Genomic DNA, 14,978 nt, shown 5'->3' on the forward strand with positions numbered 1-14,978 from the left:
AGAGCCCCGGGCAGAAAAGTCGCTGGCAGAGCCATCTTCTGGATAGGACGTGGTGAAGGGCAGCAGGAGCTGGGAGGTGCTGATGTGCCTGGGATGGGGCACGGGTCACTGCATCCCACTGCTGCTGCTGCCTCTGCTGCCAGCCACTCACTGCCCCCAGAAACATCCCCCAAGGCTTTCCCAAGGGGTGTCCACCTCCCTGGGGACCTGTGGTGGGGGCTCTTGGCTCTGGCCAGAGGTAAAGGCAGAGGGGGAAAGCCCCGGGGCTGGGGTCCCCTTGCCAGTGAGGCAGAGTCCATCTGGGAGGGGGTCAGGGTGCTGGGGTGTGGGGCACTGAAGAGGGAGGACAAGGGGCTCTGGCAGCAGTCGGGGGGCAGGGGGCTGGTAGGGAAGGAGGGATGTTCTCTGTCCCCCTCCTTGCACCGGGAGCTGGGCAGGGTTTGGGGCTTGGTTCCCTGTGCTGAGGCCAGAGCTGGGAGAAGTTCTGCAGAACCAGGGTGGAGCAGTCAGCAGTGCTGTGTCCCAGCTCTGCAGCATGGTTTCCAGTGTGGACATTGAGGATCAGAGGCTTGGGGACAGCCCTGGAATCCTCGGGCATGGGGGCAGCTGTGAGTGTGCCCAGGAAGGGGTCTCAGTCCTGGGGAGCTCCCTGTGGTTCATCCCTGTCACGGTTTAAGGCTGAGCCAGCACTTAAAGGAATAACAGGTGCTCTCTATTCACCCTTCTTCTCTCCCTGAAAGGGAAAGGGAAGAGTTGTCCTCAAAGCTGGACAAACCCATGGCATTCCTTGGAGCAGAGGACAGCCTCGGGGCCCTGGGTGTTCACAGGAAGGTGCTGGAGAAGCAGGCCTGCAGGAGGCTGCCCCTCTCTGCTGCAGGGACAGAGAGATGCTCTTCAGAGCAGGCAAGGAGGAGACAGACCCCAGACTTGGAGATCTGGGCTAATTCCCATGACATGGGGGACATCTCAATGGCCATGGCATTGACAATCATCTCTGGAGGGAACACCCAGTGGGACCCCCTGGCCCAGTGTCTGCCTCCTTCTTGGATCAAGGAACTGGGGATGCCCCCTCCTGGGCCCTGTGCTGCTGGGGCCACTGGGCACCAGGGGGACCAAACTGGGGCTGGGGCAGGTAGCCCATGGAGGTGATGGCTTCACTGTTGTGTCCAGGCCAATGGGCTTCTCCTCCAGCAGCTCCTGGGGAGCAGAGCTGGGTGGGACAGGTCAGGATGGGGCAGTCTCCTTTGCTCAGCAGGAGCCCGAGGGGCTGGCAGAGCCCGGGAGCCTTCCCCCTGGCGCCCCATCCCCAGTCAGCACCCAGAGGTCCCAGGCTTTGTGGTGGGAAGGGCTGTGCCCATCCCAGAGCCACAGGCTGGCCCAGGGACCTACAAGTGGTGTTGGGTCCAAGTCCTGGCTCCAGTTGGGCCACCCAGGTGTCTTTGGAGCATCCCCAAGGACAGAGAGCTGGAGCAGTGTTCTTGGGCATCCCCCTGCCCAGCAAAGGTCTCCCCTGCCCTGAGGGCTGTGCTGCTGCCTCTGACCCCCCCTCAGTCTTGCTGTCCATCTCCTCACCTTGATGATCTCCAACAATTCCTCCTGGCAGTAGTAGAGCCAGACCCACACAGTGGTGTGTGGGCTGCTGATGCTGCAGATGGAGGACAGAAACTTCAGCTTCTGGGCCTCTTGCTGCCATGCAGAGAGGGGACAGATGGGCAAAGAGTGTCAAATGGGGAGGGAGGGACCCAGGAGAGCTCCCATCCCCTTCTGAGCATGGGAAGGGGGCAGAAGGAGTGGCCAGGAGAGCCAGGCACACGTGTCCTGGCAGGAGTGTCCATGGGTACCTGTGTTCTGAGCCCTCTGCCCAGCTGCCAGGGATGTCAGCAGCCACGGCTCAAGGCTGGGACACTGCTGAGCCCTGTGGGCCCCAGGGCTGAGGGTGTGATGATGGAAGGCATCACGGGGAGGGAGGGGGCCCCGGGACGCCGGAGCGAGGGATGCGCTGGCAGGGGGGGCAGGGAGGGTCCCTGCCCGGGGATGCTGTGACGGGGCTGGGTCCCTGGATGCTGCCTCCTGGGGAGGGCAGCCCAGGCCCCTGGTGCCCACACACTCACCCACCTGTAGTGGGGGGACCTCCCACGGCTCACAGGGCCTTGGCCCAGAGCTGCAGGACACGGCAGCTCTGTTCTCCTCCCAAGCCCACCTGAGCTGGCTGGGGGGTCACCTGCACTCCATGCTGTGAGAGGGATGGAGGGGAAAGGAGTGGAAGTGGTGAGGCAAACCCCAGCTCTTCCCTCTGAAGCTGGAGTCCCAGGACAAGCCGTGGGATCCCCTATCAGATTTATTGGCACCCAACATGGGGCTTAAGCTAATCAGCTAGAGTGCAGTTCACAGTTCAGCTGATTTGCCTGAATACCGTGAATTTCAACTTCAGTGCAAGGGTACCCAGATGGGTCTGATGAGTGGGAATCGAACTCTTTTTCTGGAAATTTCACAGGGTTGGAAATTAAAGAGATCATTCTGCACCTTTGGTATTCAGGGTATGTGATCTGTGGCTTTTTAGCTGGGATTAGTGTTGCTCTGTGGTTCATTCTTGGTAAGAGCTGCTTAAGAACCACAGTTGTGATGTGGCCTTCAATACTGGCATGGGGGGGATGAAGAAGTGAGTTCCATGGGGACAGGGGCTGGGTTGGCTTCAATTGAGTGGAATCATGGAATCATGGAATGGGTTGGAACTAGATGATCTTTAACCCTTCCAACCCAACCCATTCCATGATTCCATGATTCTGTGACACAGTCCCATCCAGTTCCAGGCCTGGGGCATCTCCACAGCCACCACCAGGGCTTTGTGATGCAGGGTCTGGTGCCTGGACACCATTGTCATGGGGGTCTCTGTGGGGAGCCTGGGGGTATATAAGAGGTGTGGAGATCTGGGGTGCCCTTTACCAGGTGAGCACCTCCCTCAGGAGTCAGCAGCTGCCCTGGGTGACCATGGAATGTCTGTGGCAGAAAATGCCCAAGATGTCCCCGGAGAAGGAGGTGGAAGCCTGCTGCCAGCCCTCCACAAGACCCCAAGGTCAGTGACTGAAGGAAGGGCCAGACCAGAAGTTCCCCTGCAGGCTGTGGGGAGAGGGCAGCTGTCCCCTGCAGCCCATGGAGGAGCACGGAGGGGCAGGTGTGGATCTGCAGCTCATGGAGGAGCACTCTGTACCAGGGTGATGTCAGCTTTTTACTGAAATACATAAAATTTTAGAAAAAAGCCACACTTGAGCAACGTGAGCATGGCTGGGGCAAGGGGCAGGAAGATGAGAGGGCTTTTGTCTCTCTGTCTCTAGATTTCCTTCTTTTCCTTTCCAGCAGGGCTGTTCCATGCCAGCTGTGCAGTTGAGTTTCCAGCCCCTCAGTCTCTCTCCCTTCTCCTCTCTCCTTTCCCCAGAGGGGAAGGTGTCTCTGCTCCAGCACTGCTCTCCCCTCGGGGACTGCTCTCAGCTGCCCCTCTCCTCTGCCCTGCAGCTCTCAGAGCGGTTCCTTTCCCCTGCTTGAAGATGTGGATGGCAGAGGCACTGTGGCTGCTGTGAGAGCTGGGTTTGGATTGGGTGTGCTTGAAATGCTCGAGTAGCACAGCTGGCAAAAGCTCTGGGTGTCTGAGGAGCTGATTCTGAGGTTTTTCTCCCCAAATCCCCCTGGTGTTGTTCAGGCAGTGTTTCTGGTGGCCGCTCAGTCCTGCTGCCAGGGAGCCTGGGGAGCGTGGGGCACGGGTGTTTCTGCCGGGCTGTAGACTCCAGGAGCTGGCACAGCTCTTCAGAGGAGCGTTACTGCTCCTTGCCTGTCAGGAGGGATGCTTCATGAGCTCTCCTGAAAGCTCTGTGACACCATGGGACATGAGACAGGATGCCTCCAGCAGCCTGCAGTCAGGCTTCTGTCAGTTGTCTCCTGATTCAAAAACCAATCCCCACCCAGAGTGCAGATATTTGGTTTATTAAGTTTTTCCCAGAAAAAAAACACTGAGTGCCATGGGCTGGGAACCATGGGGGAGTGGATCAAGGCTTGGACTTGATGATCTCTGAGGTCCCTTCCAACCCAGACGATTCTATGATTCTATGATAAAATTAGTCAAAATCTGAAGTGGGCTGGAGAGAATTAGCTAAAGTCATGTTGAGCCCCAAAATCTATCACAGTTTAATGCTGGGCCGGCAATTAATCAAATTACAGATGCTCTCTATTAATCCCCTCTCCCCTCCCAGATAAAGAAAGGAGAGAGGATAACGGAGAGAGACTGATGGGTTGGGAACTAAACTGCACAGCTTGAAATGAAACTGTAATGAAAGAAAGGAAAAATTTCTAAATCTACACAAATAGACAGGAAAATTGATACCACGGTCCTGCCCCCCTCTCCCCCAAGAACTCTCACGTCACCACCGAGGCTGCAGGGCGGCCCTGGGAAAGTCCAGCCTGGACTCCTGGACTCAGCAGTGCTCGGGAGCTGGAGGCAGGAACAGAGATTCAGGCTGGCACAGCTCAGGAACACAGGCAGAGGAACGGACGGAATCCTCCCGTGATGGTAAAGCAAACAGGGAGAGAAGGGAAGGGAGCATCACAAAGCCCTGGTGGTGGCTGTGGAGATGCCCCAGGCCTGGAAGTGGATGGGACTGTGTCACAGAATCATGGAATCATGGAATGGGTTGGGTTGGAGGGGTTAAAGATCATCTGGTTCCAACCCACTCCATGATTCCATGATTCCACTCAATTGAAGCCAACCCGGCCCCTGTCCCCATGGAACTCACTGCTTCATCCCCCCATGCCAGTATTGAAGGCCACATCACAACTGTGGTTCTTAAGCAGCTCTTACCAAGAATGAACCATAGAGCAACACTAATCCCAGCTAAAAAGCCACAGATCACATACCCTGAATATAAAAGGTGCAGAATGATCTCTTTAATTTCCAGCCCTGTGAAATAGTTCGATTCCCACTCCTCAGAGCCATCTGGGTACCCTTGCACTGAAGCTGAAATTCAAGGTATTCAGGCAAATCAGCTGAACTGTGAACTGCACTCTAGCTGATTAGCTTAAGTCCCATGTTGGGTGCCAATAAATCTGTCTGGGGATCCCACGGCTTGTCCTGGGACTCCAGCATCAGAGAGAAGAGCCTGGGTTTGCCTCTCCACTTCCACCCATTTCCCCTCCATCCCTCTCACAGCATGGAGTGCAGGTGACCCCCAGCCAGCCCAGGTGGGCTTGGGAGGAGAACAGAGCTGCCCTGTCCTGCAGCTCAGGGCCAAGGCCCTGTGAGCCGTGGGAGGTCCCCCCACTGCGGGTGGGTGAGTGTGTGGGCAGCGGGGACCTGGGCTGCCCACCCCAGGAGGCAGCAGCCAGGGACCCAGCCCCGTCACAGCATCCCCGGGCAGGGACCCTCCCTGCCCCCCCTGCCAGCGCATCCCTCGCTCTGGCGTCACGGGGTCCCCTCCCTCCCTTTGCTGCCCTCCATCATCACACCCTCAGCCCTGGGGCCCACAGGGCTCAGCAGTGTCCCAGCCTTGACCCATGGCTGCTGATACCCCTGGCAGCTGGGCAGAGGGCTCAGAACACAGGTACCCATGGACACTCCTGCCAGGATACGTGCCTGCCTCTCCTGGCCACTCCTTCTGCCCCCTTCCCATGCTCAGAAGGGGATGGGAGCTCTGCTGGGTCCCTCCCTCCCCATTTGACACTCTTTGTCCATCTCTCAGCTCTCTGCCTGGCAGCAAGGGGCCCAGAAGCTGCAGTTTCTGTCCTCCATCTGCAGCATCAGAAGCCCACACACCACTGTGTGGGTCTGGCTCTACTACTGCCAGGAGGAATTGTTGGAGATCATCAAGGTGAGGAGATGGACAGCAAGGCTGAGGGGGGTCAGAGGCAGCAGCACAGCCCTCAGGGCAGGGGAGGCCTTGGCTGGGCAGGGGGATGCCCAAGAACACTGCTTCAGCTCTCTGTCCTTGGGGATGCTCCAAAGACTCCTGGGTGGCCCAATTGGAGCCAGGACTTGGACCCAACACCACTTTTAGGTAACTGGGCTAGCCTGTGGCTCTGGGACGGGAGACTGCCCCATCCTGACCTGTCCCACCTGGCTCTGCTCCCCAGGAGCTGCTGGAGGAGAAGCCCATTGGCCTGGACACCACAGTGAAGCCATCACCTCCATGGGCTACCTGCCCCAGCCCCCAGTTTGGTCCCCCTGGTGCCCAGTGGCCCCAGCAGCATACGGCTCATGAGGGGGCATCCCCAATTCCTTGATCCAAGAAGGAGGCAGACACTGGGCCAGGGGGTCCCACTGGGTGCTCCCTTCAGAGATGACTGTCAATGCCATGGCTATTGAGATGTCCCCCACGGCATGGGGATCAGCCCAGATCTCCAAGCCTGGGGTCTGTCTCCTCCTTGCCTGCTCTGAAGAGCATCTCTCTGTCCCTGCAGCAGAGAGGGGCAGCCTCCTGCAGGCCTGCTTCTTCAGCATCTTCTGTGTGAACACCCATGGCCCCGAGGCTGTCCTCTGCTCCAAGGGATGCCATGGGTTTGTAAAGCTTTGAGGACAACTCTTCCCTTTCCCTTTCAGGGAGAGAAGAAGGGTGAATAGAGAGCACCTGTCATTCCTTTAAGTGCTGGCCCAGCCTTAAACCGTGACAGGGATGAACCACAGGGAGCTCCCCAGGACTGAGACCCCTTCCTGGGCACACTCACAGCTGCCCCCATGCTCGAGGCTTCCAGGGCTGTCCCCAATCCTCTGATCCTCAATGTCCACACTGGAAACCATGCTGCAGAGCTGGGACACAGCACTGCTGACTGCTCCACCCTGGTTCTGCAGAACTTCTCCCAGCTCTGGCCTCAGCACAGGGAACCAAGCCCCAAACCCTGCCCAGCTCCTGGTGCAAGGAGGGGGACAAAGAACATCCCTCCTTCCCTGCCAGCCCCCGGCCCCCCGACTGCTGCCAGAGCCCCTTGTCCTTCCTCTTCAGTGCCCCCCACCCCAGCACCCTGACCCCCTCCCAGATGGACTCTGCCTCACTGGCAAGGGGACCCCAGCCCCGGGGCTTTCCCCCTCTGCCGTTACCTCTGGCCAGAGCCAAGAGCCCCCACCACAGGTCCCCAGGGAGGTGGACACCCCTTGGGAAAGCCTTGGGGGATGTTTCTGGGGGCAGTGAGTGGCTGGCAGCAGAGGCAGCAGCAGCAGTGGGATGCAGTGACCCGTGCCCCATCCCAGGCACATCAGCACCTCCCAGCTCCTGCTGCCCTTCACCACGTCCCATCCAGAAGATGGCTCTGCCAGCGACTTTTCTGCCCGGGGCTCTCCCTCTCAGCATCCCAATTTTCCTCCTCCCCAGGAAGGTCTTCCCAGCTGCCTGACCCAGGGCTGCTGCAGCTCCAGCCCTGTGGGGAAGCCTCGCAGTCCTGGCAGCCTCTGGAAGTTGAACATTCCTGAGAAATGCTCTGGGTAAGAAATGCCTTTGGCTCCTCCTGGTCTGGGGGGGCAGTGTGAGCGAGGGGACCCCCAGTGGATGAGTGGGGATGATGGGGACTCACCCTGCTCCGGAGCAGGGCCCAGGCAAAGGCTCCCAGCCAGCTCCAGTTCCCCATGGGACCCTGACCCCCATTTTCTGCCTCCTCCTCAGCAGACCCTGGCTCTCCATCCCAGTCTCATGTCACAGCTGAGATGTGCTGGTTAATGCTTGAGGTGACAAAGCTTCTCACTCCTTCGTCCCACAGATGTTCATAAATAGCTCCAGCCCCCCCATCGAGTAGACATCATCCTCATGGCCATCAAGAACATGAAAGGCCCAGGGCAGTACAGCAGGAGCTGTCTACCTACATGGTAGACATCCTTGTGAGCCAACCTGTCTTCCATACACAGCATGTGAGTAGCCCGTGGGGGGCAGAGCTGATGCTCCAGCCCACTGGGGACCTCTCCTCCCCTGGCTCCATGCCTGGCCAGCACTGGGATCATCTCAAGCCGGTCGACTGCAATGGGAATGGAAGCAGCTCCCTGTGGCAGCTGGGGAAATGGTTGTGCTCTCTCTGCTGCACCAAGGGCCTGATGCAAAGGGCCGTGGGGAGGAGGAGCAGCAGCAGGGTCCTTGCCCCCCAGCACTGCCCTGGCACCTCCTGCCCTGTCTTGGCCTCTTGCAGGGATCAGCAGCTGCAGCCCTGGCTGCCCTGCAGTGGGTGAGGACAGGGCTGGGCACCCTGCCTGGGGCACCAGGGCTCAGCCTGTCCCTCCAGCATGCCAGGCTGGCACTGGATCAGGACTGGAGCACAGAGGAGCCAAGGAACAGAAACCTGCTCTGAGCCGGGGGAGACTGCTGGACAAGCACAGCATCCTCAAGACTCTCCTGGTTCCTGGGTGTCCACATGTAGCCCCAGCTGGTCCCACTATTGCCCAGGTACTGTAGGAGCCTGTCTACATGGGGCTCAGATGGGCAGCACCTGAGTGCCACCATGAGGAGATCCACCAGGAGACCCCACAATGATGCTCAGCTCACTGTGCCCCCTGACACAGGGCACCCCTATGCTGGGACAGAGCACGTGCAGACCTCTGTGTCCAAGGATGCTGCTGCCACAAACACAGGGGAGGGCAGGCACAGGGATGAATTCATGTTGGAAAGGGATCTGTTTGAACTCTTTTTACCCCAGGGATGACTTCCCCTCCACCAAGCAGCCCATGCCCATGCCAGCAGCTATGGGAGCAGAGGCAGAAACCAAGACCTTGCTCCTCCCGTAGCAGCTTTCACTCCACCTGGCTCAACCTGGACTTGCTAAAAGCCATTCAACCTGCCAGGCTTTGGCAGGATGGATTTTACCATCCACCAGAGTCAGTCTCCTGCAGCATCCTCTCCTTTCTTGACCTGCCTTCTTCCATGGCACACAAGCCAACACAGCTCCAACACCAGCACAGCACAACCCCACAGCACCGTGTCTGCTGGGGATGCAACCACCACGCGCTGCCTTGGACCATCTCCTGAGGCCCCAGGTGGACACAAGTCCAGGGCCCAGATTAAGGACATCCAGGAGCAGTGCTTACTTCTTTACTGTACCCCTCACATCCTCATCAGTACTGAGGGGCTGTTTTTCACAGCTTCAGCCACTGATTGCATTCTCCAGCACTAACAGTGCAGTGAAGAAGAGGCCTTTGAAGACTGCTGTAGCTGGAAGGGAACCTAGCAATTATTTTTAAAACCTTGAAAACACTGATTTCATCATCTTAAAAATAAATTCTTCCTAACCTATGTCTCCTGTTTTGTTTTTCTTTTCTCTTCTAAACAGTTTCCTCCTTTTCTCCAACCTGTGCCTTGCCACTTAAATACTGTACACTGGTAAGGATGAAAGTAAGACCTCAAAACTATTTTTTTCATTCTTTCCAATTTGGTCAACATGGAAACACAAGAAAAAGGCTCTCCCAGAGTTTTATTAATGTATTTATTTTCCATTTAATGAAAGGCACTGGAGCAAGGGAACCATAACTGAGCAGCTGTGTTTCCACATCCTTGCCACACAGCCATGTCTCACTCTTTGGCATCATCAGTGGGAAATCACCCACTGCATCTGGCATTTGCTGCCCCAAAGGGTCTGGGTGGTGACATGGTGACACCAGGCTGGCTGTGATCACCTGGAGCCCCTGTGTTGTCCAGAACAGAAACCTGTCCCAAGCCCCACGCATCAGCAGCACGGGTCTGCAGCTGGCCCAAGGGGTGTCCATGGACGACCACGGCTCCCAAAACTCCTCCTGGCTCCTGGGAGTCAACAGGCAGCCCCACTGCAGCTCCTCTGGCCCAGGTGCCCTTCTGCCCCAGTGTTCCCTGAGGAGCAACCCCGGGGTGATGGGCTGCAGGCCCCCCTGCTCCCCAGGTCCCCCACAAGCTCCACTCCCCTCAGTCCCCCTGCATCCCCTGCTCCCCCACAGGCTCTGCTCCCCTATGGGCACGGTGCTGCTGAAGCTGCCAAGTGGGGACTCTGGGGGTCCCACATCCTCCTCACCACCCATGGCCACACGTGGGATGGGGTAAGCAGGAGGAGTGGCAGGGGTCTGCAGGGGGCATGGCAGCCCCAGCATGGCACAAGTTGCTCCTGGGAAGATTCCAGGTGGACAAGAGGAAAATTTTCCACTGGCAGGACAGTGGAACATTGGAATGGTCTCCCAGGGGAAGTGGTGGATTCTCCCACTGGGGACAGTTTCAAGTCTCAGCCCAACAGCGTGCTGAGACATCTCATAGGAACTGCACTATTACCTAGAGGGCTTGGACCAGAGGATCCTTGAGGTCCCTTCCAACCTGACATTCTATGATTCCATTCTTCCCCACCAGCATCTTCTGGAACACCTTCCAACAGCAGCTGGGGAACGGTTCTTGGGATCATAATCCACGAACCATGACAGGGTGTGGTTTGGAAGGGACCTCTGAAGGGACCTGGCCATCCCAGCAACCATCCAGTCCAGCAGGAGCCAGGAGAGCAGTAAGGAGGGCAGCATGGGCAAAGCCCGGCCAGGCTGTTTCTGCTGGAACTGCTGTTGCCTGGGCAAGGGCCAGCAGGAGGATGAGGACTTTGAGGAGGACTACGTGCCCCAGAGGTTGATGCAGGCACCAGTTTCAACACAGAGCCAAGCAGAGCCCAACAAGAAGGCAGCCAGACGGCCATCATGGAAGGTCTGGAAAAGCAGGAGGGCTCCTGTGCCAGCATCGCCCGGGCCAGCCTGGTCCTGGCAGCCACCTCCATCCCACACCTCCTCCTCCTCCTCCTGCCCACAGGAGGTGGGCCACAGGCAGCAACCAGCTGTGCTGCAGGGTGGCAGCCAGAGCCAGGTCTCGTCCCTTGATGGGGACAGACTGCCAGAGCTGCCCTGCTCCAAGAACTCTCTAGCCAGGTGTCAGGGTTTAACACTGGCCCGGCAATTAAACCGAATAACAGATGCTCTCTATTAATGTCTCTCTCCTCCTCGATAAAGAAAGGAGAGAGAATAAGGGAGAGAGACATGGGTTGGAAACTAAACTACACAGCTTTAATGAACAGTAATGATAAATAGGAAAAATTACTAAATATATACAAATATACAGGAAAATGGATACCATGTTCCTACCCCTTTGTCCCCCAATAACTCTCACGTCACCACTGAGGCTGCAGGGCAGCCCTGGGAAAGTCCAGGCTGGACTCCTGGAGTCGGCAGCAGTCGAGAACTGGAGGCAGGAACAAACAGATATGGGCTGGCACGGATCAGGACCACAGGCAGACGAACGGACGGGATCCTTCCAGGATGCCGGGTGAAGGAAGGGAAGCAGGAAATCAGGAAATCCAGAAGTCTGGAAATCCAGAAGTCAGGAAATCTGGCTCGGCCCTCGTGATGCCTCAAATTTATACTGAGTGTGACGTATATGGGATGGAATATTCTGTTTGGTTAATTCTGGCATCTATCTTGTCTGTTCCTCCCCAAAGGAGGGCTCAGGTGGGACCTCTTTATCCTCCTGGACAGTAAAATGTTTTCCTCAGAGCTGAGCAGTGTCCTTGGCTCTGCACACCAGTCTCTAGCAGTAACTATAAACATCGAGTGTTATCAGTCCTAGAAGCACACACTGTCTGAGAAACTTGCTGTTAATTTCAGCAAGTGCAACTACTTACAAGAGACTTGGCTAAAAGCAAAAGTACAAGACAGAAAATCACCTTTATCCTGGCCCAAACCAGGACAAGACTGCAGGGCATGAAGAAGCAAGAGTGGAGGGGCTAGGACAACTGAAAAGCTCTTAGACAACGTTTTCTGTCAGAAATGATAGAAATGAGGGACAGGCATCAGTGACAATGTTGACGTTCAGCAAAAAAAGCAAAACAATTCCCAAAGGGGCCACTGAGACATTTCACTTCACTGCTTGATAGGAGCTGGAAATACATCAAGAGTAAATTCACTGAAGAGATGTTTTTGTTGGTGGTGATTTTCAGAGCTGAATCAGCTACTAGCTGCCTTTTCCTCCTGAAAATAGGGAGAGAAGAGGGAAAAAATATGAATGGGTGCCTGAGAGCTTTGTTCCAATCAGTGGGAACCTCACCAGACCACCATCACCTCTCCAATAGGATGGACAGAGGCTCAGCAACTGCGTCTGCCAGCTCCTCAGGACCCATGCGTGGACCCCGTGAGGTCCCATAAACTTGTGGCCCTGCAGGTTCTTTAGATGATCACAAACCTCTTCTTCTCCCCCAGTGGGGGCTCCTTGGTTGTCCCAGGCCCTGCTTTCCTCTGCTGTGGCCTCTGCAATGAGGCAATGAGCACTTCCCAGAGGAGACTGAGGCAAAGAAGTCCTGGAGAACCTCAGCATTCTCAATATCCTGTGGAGCTAGGACTGACATTTCCTTCAGGAGAGGGCCTCCTTTTGCCTGGCTTCTCCTTTTATTCCCACCTAGCTACCTCTCAAAGCTTTTCTTCCTGCTCTTTCCATCCCTTTGGCCACAACAACCCCATGGGGAGCTCCAGGCTGGGCACAGAGTGGCTGGAGAGCAGCCACACAGAGAGGGATATGGGAGTTTAGATTGCCAGAAAGCTGAACATGAGCCAGCAGTGTGCCCAGGTGGCCAAGAAGGCCAATGGCATCCTGGCCTGGATCAGGAACAGCGTGGCCAGCAGGTCCAGGGAAGGGATTCTGACCCTGTACTCAGCCCTGGTGAGGCCACAGCTTGAGTCCTGTGTCCAGTTCTGGGCCCCTCAGCAGGGGAGGCATCCCTGGCCTCACCAGGGTACCCCCACCCTGCCTTTGCTTGCTCCGCTGTGCTTTGGGGTACAAGGGGATAAAATCTTATTCCTGCCAGCCCAGCTCCTGCTGCAGCTGCCTGGAAGCGGTTCCCCTTGCTCTGCATTTCTCCCGGGAGGCACCAGACACAGACAAGCACTGTGGGGAACTGTCAGCTTTTATTAGGCTCAATAAAACCACAGGCAGGTAAAAGGCAGCTGGCAGCATGGTGGGGCGTGCTCAGGGCTGGTGGCCACCTCCAGGAACCCTCCCGGTGCTGGCAGGGGAGCTGGGTTCCTTTCTCCGACGTGCTCTACGGAAGAACTGGAAAACCCTGCGCACGCCCCTGGACACCCTTCTGAAGAGGGAGAACCGTTTCCATCGCGCTGTGGCCTGTGGGGTGTGGCCGTGCCTGCAGGAAAGAGAGCTGTAGGTGAGGGGCTGGGTGGGTTATGCGTGGGCTCCTGGCTGCCCCTGTCAGCGTGGCCTTTCCCCAGCGAGAGGTGGCCTGGGCACCGCCAGTCCCCGTGTGCCCAGTGCTGCTCACCAGGATGGCTGCTGGGCCAGGCCTGCCCTCGCCTCGGGGACGTACCTGGGTCAGCCTTGGGCATGTCCCTGGGACTGGAGGAGGGCGGTGTGTCACCTCTGGTCTCAGAGGCCACGTGCACAGGGAGAGCAAGAGCAGAGGGATGGAGGGGATGGCAGCAGGAGGACACACACCATGATGGCCCATGCCTTCTAGGAGGTCTTGCTGTTCTGTGGACTGCTGGCCTGATCCTGCTGTCACAAACACAGCCTTGGCCACAGACTCCCTGACAATGAACTGGTGTGTGCCCACCAGAGCCAGATCCTCATCTGTGGTTTTGGAGGGGACAGGTGCCAGGCTCTCAGCTTCTGCTGTGGTGTCCTGCTGGTCTGGTCTCTGTGTCACAAGCACAGCCTTGGCCACAGCATTGCCAACAAAGAAGTGGTCGGTGTCCACCAGAGCCAGATCATCTTCTGTGGGGCTGGAGGGGGCAGGTGCCAGGCTCTCTGCCTCCACTGCTGTGTCTAGCTCACTAAAGGCAAGACAAGCTGGTGCTTTTGCTTTCTGTTGTGCCACAGGGGCCAGAGGCAAGTGGTGCCCCTCTTTCTCAAGAGCTCTGGCCCGGGCAGAACCTGCTGGCTCCATGTCAATGAGCTCCAGTGATTCAGTAAATGTGCTCTGCTGGTAATTATCTTCCTGTCCTTCAGACTCTGTGCCCATGCTGCTGGATGTGCTGGATTCCTCCTGGAGGACAAAGTTGAGGTCCTGAAAGAAGTCCTGGGAAGAGGGCCAGATGATGTCATCTCCGTCACTGTCCTCTTCGCCCTCCTGGTCTAAGTCCCCTGCTTTGTTCTCCAGCACTGTCAGGAATCTCCTCCCTCTTGCCCCCACTTGCTGCTGGCTGGGTGCGGGGGCTTCCATGCACTCCATGGGATTAGACCCAGCCAGCAGGGGTTTAGAAAGGGCAGGTCATGCCTGACCAACCTGATCTCCTTTTATGATCAGGTGACTCAACTGGTGGATGAGGGGAAGGCTGTGGATGTGTTCTACCTGGACTTCAGCAAAGCCTTTGACACCGTCTCCCACAGCATCCTCCTACGATAGCTGGAAGCCTGCAGCTTGGAGAGGAGCACCCTGTGCTGGGTTAGGAACTGGCTGGAGGGCCAGGCCCAGAGAGTGGTGCTGAACGGGGCTGCATCCAGTTGGCGGCCGGTCACTAGTGGTGTCCCCCAGGGATCAGTGTTGGGCCCAGTTCTGTTCAATATCTTCATTGATGATTTAGATGAGGGGATTGAGTCCATCATCAGCAAATTCACAGACGACACTAAGCTGGGGGGGAGTGTGGATCACCTGGAAGGCAGGAGGACTCTGCAGAGGGACCTGGACAGACTGGAGAGTTGGGCTGATTCCAACGGGATGAGGTTTAACAAGGCCAAGTGCCGGGTCCTGCACTTTGGTCACAACAACCCCATGAAGCGCTACAGGCTGGGGACAGAGTGGCTGGAGAGCAGCCAGGCAGAAAGAGACCTGGGAGTCTAGATTGCCAGGAAGCTGAACATGAGCCAGCAGTGTGCCCAGGTGGCCAAAAAGGCCAATGGCATCCTGGCCTGTATCCGGAGCAGCGTGGCCAGCAGGTCCAAGGAAGTGATTCTGCCCCTGTACTCAGCCCTGGTGAGGCCACACCTCAAGTACTGTGTCCAGTTCTGGGCCCCTCAGTTTAGGAAGGATAT

At 57.1% G+C, this 14,978-nt stretch overlaps 2 pseudogenes; one reads left to right on the top strand and one right to left on the bottom strand.

The window, feature by feature from the left end:
* LOC115600294 overlaps positions 1-14,978 on the top strand; it is a 71,721-nt pseudogene that overhangs the window by 42,661 nt on the left and 14,082 nt on the right.
* The window catches only part of LOC103527165, a 172,807-nt pseudogene that overhangs the window by 33,525 nt on the left and 124,304 nt on the right, over positions 1-14,978 (bottom strand).

The sequence above is a fragment of the Calypte anna genome, unplaced genomic scaffold, assembly GCF_003957555.1.
Source record: "Calypte anna isolate BGI_N300 unplaced genomic scaffold, bCalAnn1_v1.p scaffold_208_arrow_ctg1, whole genome shotgun sequence".
Lineage (NCBI taxonomy): Eukaryota > Metazoa > Chordata > Aves > Apodiformes > Trochilidae > Calypte > Calypte anna.